Below are 5,538 nucleotides of genomic sequence, written 5' to 3' on the forward strand. Positions count from 1 at the left end.
ATTTGCTTTCCCAAAATGCAGCACCTCGCATTTATCTGAATTAAACTCCATCTGCCACTTAGCCCATTGGCCCATCTGATCAAGATCCTGTTGTAATTTGAGGCAACCTTCTTCGCTGTCCACTACACCTCCAATTTTGATGTCATCTGCAAACTTACTAACTGTACCTCTTATGCTCGCATCCAAATCATTTATGTAAATGACAAAAAGTAGAGGGCCCAGCACCAATCCTTGTGGCACTCCATTGGTCACAGGCCTCCAATCTGAAAAACAACCCTCCAGGTCTTCTACCTTTTGAGTCAGTTCTGTATCCAAATGGCTAGTTCTCTCTTTATTCCGTGAGATCCAACCCTGCTAACCAGTCTCCCATGGGGAACCTTGTCGAACACCTTACTGAAGTCCATATAGATCACATCTTCTGCTCTGCCCTCATCCATCCTCTTTGTTACTTCTTCAAAAAACTCAATCAAGTTTGTGAGACATGATTTCCCATGCACAAAGCCATGTTGACTATCTCTCACACTCCTTACCTTTCCAAATACATGTACGTCCTGTCCCTCAGGATTCCCTCCAACAACTTGCCCACCACTGACGTCAGGCTCACTGGTCTATAGTTCCTTGGTTTGTCTTACTAGCCTTCTTAAAGAGTGGCGCCACATTAGCCAACCTCCAGTCTTCTGGCACCTCACCTGTGACTATCGATGAAACAAATATCTCAGCAAGAGGCCCAGCAATCACTTCTCTAGCTTCCCACAGAATTCTAGGGTACACCTGATCAGGTCCTGGGGATTAATTCACCTTTATGCGTTTCAAGACATCCAGCACTTCCTCCTCTGTAATATGGACATTTTTCAAGTTGTCACCATCTAATTCCCTACAGTCTATATCTTCCATATCCTTTTCCACAGCAAATACTGATGCAACATACTCTTTTAGTATCTCCCCCATTTTCTGTGGTTCCACGCAAAGGCTGCCTTGCTGATCTTTGAGTGGCCCTATTCTCTCTCTACTTACCCTTTTGTCCTTAATGTATTTGTAAAACCCCTTTGGATTCTCCTTAATTCTGTTTGCCAAAGCTAACTCATGTCCCTTTTTGCCCTCCTGATTTCCTTCTTAAGTATACTCCTACTTCCTTTATACTCTTCTAAGGATTCACTTGATCTATCCTGTCTATACCTGACAATATGCTTCCTTCTTTTTCTTAACCAAACCCTCAATTTCTTTAGTCATCCAGCATTCTCTATACCTACCAGCCTTTCCTTTCACCCTAACAGGAATATACTTTATCTGGACTCTGGTTATCTCATTTCTGAAGGCCTCTCATTTCCAGCCGTCCCTTTACCTGAGAACATCTGCCCCCAATCAGCTTTTGAAAGTTCTTGCCTAGGGGCGGCACGGTGGCTGAGTGGTTGGCACTGCTGCCTCACAGCATCAGGGACCCGGGTTCAATTCCCGCGTCTGCCAACTGTCTGTGTGGAGTTTGCACATTCTCCCTGTGTCTACGTGGGTTTCCTCCAGGTGCTCCTGTTTCGTCCCACAACCCAAAGATGTGCAGGTTAGGTGAATTGGCCGTGCTAAATTGCCTGTAGTGTTAGGTGCATTAGTCAGGGGTGAATGTAGGGGAATGGGTCTGTGTGGGTTGCTCTTCGGCGGGTCGGTGTGGACTTGTTGGGCCGAAGGGCCTGTTTCCACACTGTAGGGAATCTAATCTAATCTAATATCATCAAAATTGGCCTTTCTCCAATTTAGAGCTTCAACGTTTAGATCTGGTCTATCCTTTTCCATCACTATTTTAAATCTAATAGAATTATGGTCGCTGGCCCCAAAGTGCTCCCCCACTGACACCTCAGTCACCTGCCCTGCCTTATTTCCCTAGAGTAGGTCAAGCTTTGCACCTTCTCTAGTAGGTACATCCACATACTGAATCAGAAAATTTTCTTGTACAGACTTTACAAATTCCTCTTCGTCTAAACCCTTAACACTATGGCGGTCCCAGTCGAAGTTCGGAAAGTTAAAATCCCTTACCATAACTACCCTATTATTCTTACAGATAGCTGAGATCTCCTTACAAGTTTGTTTCTCAGTTTCCCTCTGACTATTGGGGGGGGGGTCTATAATACAATCCCCATAAGGTAACCATTCCTTTCTTATTTCTCAGTTCCACCCAAATAACTTCCCTGGATGTATTTCCATGAATATCCTCCCTCAGCACAGCTGTAATGCTATCCCTTATAAAAAACACCACTCCCCCTCATCTCTTGCCTCCCTTTCTATCCTTCCTGAAGCATTTGTATCCTGGAACGTTAAGCTGCCTGTTCTGCCCATCCCTGAGTCATGTTTCTGTAAATGGTATGATATCCCAGTCCCATGTTCCTAACCATGCCCTGAGTTCAGTTAGGCCCCTTGCATTGAAATAAATGCAGTTTAATTTATTAGTCCTACCTTGTCCCTGCCTGCCCTGACTGTTTGACTCACTTCTGTTCTCAACTGTACCAGTCTCAGATTGATCTATCTCCCTGGATCCAGTAATTGCTGCTTCTGGGATTTAAGGAAATTAGCTCCAAAACCTAAAATACCTCAATAAAGGAGCAGTTATTCCAAAAAACATTTTGTCCTTATTTCTCCCTTTTGTTTTGCTTGTTATATTTTCTGACACACACTCCTTTTAAGATGACTTTTTCATTCACTATGTAAAAGATGCTTTATAAATGTGTGCATGTTCTAATTTTCTTGTGTAGTCAGCATTTCAGTTGGAAGGGCACCCTGTTCAGTGTGACAAGAGTAAAGTTGGTGTTACATTTACTTTGCTGATGTTCCTAGCAAATTTAAATAATTTAATTCTGTTCAAAATCTTGAGACCACAATATCATGATTACAACAACTTAGGCTCAGTATGTCTCATGTTGGAATATTATTAATTAGAGAACATGGGAATCTAAATTGATTGAAGGCTTAAAATGCTCTAGCATTAGTTTTCCCCCTTAATTTCAGTTTTTGATATTAGTTTGCATCAGTCATCTCCTACGTCATGTCAATCTCAAATTTTTTGCCTTTTATAAATTGAACGTAATTGAACACGTTTACAATTGAACATGATTCGCTAAGAAGTAAAACCAATGAGCAATCATTTCAGTGTGAAGTGCTCCTCCTCATATATTTCTAAACTCCTATTTATTCATTTTCTCACCCATGAAGTTAAGAATTGATTACCATGTGTGCCTCTAGGTCATCATTCAGGTGCGTGTGACGTCAAAGAGTGTGTTACTAGAAAAGTACAGCCGGTCAGGCGGCTTCCGAGGAGCAGAAGAATTGACATTTCGAGCCTGAGCCCTTCATCAGGAATGAGGCTTGTAGCCCAAGGGGGCTGAGAGAGAAGGGGAGAGGGGGGTGCTGGGGGAAGGTAGCTGAGAATGCGATAGGTAGCTGGAGTTGGAGGTGAAGGTGATAGGTTGGAGAGGAGGGTGGAGTGGATGGGGGAGAAGGAAGATGGACAGGTCAAGAGGGCGGTGCCGAATTGGGAGGTTGGATCGGGGATAAGTTGGGGGGAGAGGGATTGAGAAATCCACATTGATCTTCTGTGGTTGGAGGGTCTCAAGGCTTTCTTCCTCCAGGCATCGGGTAATAAGGGTTTGGTGATAGAGGAGGCCTAGGACATGCATTTCCTTGGCAGAGTGGGGGAGGTGGGAGAGTTAAAGTGACGGTGGGGTTGTCCCGGAGATGTTCCCTGAAATGTACCGCAAGTTGACGTCCTGTCTCTCCAGTGTAGAGGAGTCCACATCGAGAGCAATGGGCACAGTACATTACATTGTGTGAAGTACAGGTAAATCTCTGAAGGATATGGGGCCTTTGGGGCCTTGGACGGAGGTAAGGGGGAGGTGTGGATGCAGGATTTGCAATTCCTGCAGTGGCAGGGGAAAATGTGGATTTTGCCAGTTTCCTCATTTCTGCTCCCTCCACCTTATCCCAGATCCAACCTTCCAACTCAGCACTTCCCTCTTAGCCTGTCCTACCTATCCATCTTCCTTCCTAACTATCTGACCTATCACCTTCACCCCCAACTTCATCTACCTACTGGATTCTCAGCTACCTTCCCACCAGCCCCACACCCCCCTCCCATTTATCTCTCAGCCCCCTTGGGTGACAAGCCTCATTCCTGACGAAGGGCTTATGCCCGAAACGTCCAAAAGTGTGGAGTTCCAAAAGTGTCAGCACTGACACCATTTACAACATAACAAAGGACTACACTGCGAAATGCTGGAAATCTGAAGCACTGGTGATATGGCCCACTTTCTATTTGTGTTGTTGAGGTTTTCTTGAGCTGGTGATATCACTTCCTGTTCTTTTTCTTGGGGGGTGGTAAATAAGATCCACGTCAATGCGTATGTTGATAGAGGTCCGGTTGGAGTGCCATGCTTCTAGGCATTCTCGCACGTGTCTCTGTTTGGCTAGTCCTAGGATGGATATGTTGTTCCAGTCGAAGTGGTGTCCGTCCTTATCTGAATCTAAAGATACTAGTGAGAGTGGGTCATGTCTTTTTGTGGCTAGGTGGTGTTCACGTATCCCGGTGGCTAATTTTCTGCCTGTTTGTCCAATGTAGTGTTTGTTACAGTTCTTGCAAAGTATTTTCTAAATGACATTAGTTTTGCTTGTTGCCTGTCTTTCAAGTTCATTAGCTGCTGTTTTAGTGTGTTGATGGGTTTGTGGGCTACCATGATTCCAAGGGGTCTGAGTAGTCTGCCAGTCATTTCCAAGATGTCTTTGATGTCGGGGAGAGTGGCTCGGGTTTCTGGACGTGTTTTGTCTGCTTATTGGGTTTGTTGCTGAAAATCAGTGGACTGTGTTCATTGGGTATCCGTTCTTTTTGAATACACTGTATAGGTGATTTTCCTCTGCTCTGTGTCGTTTATCTGTGCTGCAGTGTGTGGTGGCTCATTGAAATAATGTTCTAATGCAGCTCCGTTTGTGGGTGTTGGGATGATTGCTTCTGTAGTTCAGTATTTGGTCCTTATGTTTTATTTTCCTGTAGACGCTGGTTTGAAGTTCCCCATTGGCTGTTTGCTTTACTGCAACATCTAGGAATGGCAGTTTGTTGTTTTCTTCCTCTTTAGTGGATTTTATGCCGGTAAGGGTATTATTGATGGTCTTGAAGGTTTCCTCTAGTTTGTTTTGTTTAGTGATGGCAAACGAGTCATCCACGTAGCGGATCCAAAGTTTGGGTTGGATGGTTGGCAGAGCTGTTTGTTTGAGTCTCTGCATGAAGCCTAACTCTTCAACCCATTACTAATTAAAAATCTGTCTCTCTGCTCCTTTAAATTTGCTCAGTGTCCCAGCATCCACCAGTGTGGCAGTGAATTCCATGGATTCACAACCTTTTGAGAGATGTAATTCTTCTTTTTTAAATCTGTATTCTTTTATCCTAAAACTATGACCGCTCACTCTAGATTACCCCTCAAGGGGAAACATAAGAATTAAGAGACTATTCTGCCCTTCAGTGTGATAATTTGCGATCTTTACCTCAATACCAACCGCCCTGCTACT

At 44.1% G+C, this 5,538-nt stretch overlaps 1 protein-coding gene across 1 annotated transcript in view; it reads left to right on the top strand.

Moving 5' to 3' along the window:
- Positions 1–5,538, top strand: part of mrps5 (mitochondrial ribosomal protein S5) — a 137,951-nt gene that overhangs the window by 42,416 nt on the left and 89,997 nt on the right. The gene's annotated exons all lie outside the window — the stretch shown is intronic.

Source organism: Chiloscyllium plagiosum, chromosome 3 (assembly GCF_004010195.1).
Source record: "Chiloscyllium plagiosum isolate BGI_BamShark_2017 chromosome 3, ASM401019v2, whole genome shotgun sequence".
NCBI lineage: Eukaryota > Metazoa > Chordata > Chondrichthyes > Orectolobiformes > Hemiscylliidae > Chiloscyllium > Chiloscyllium plagiosum.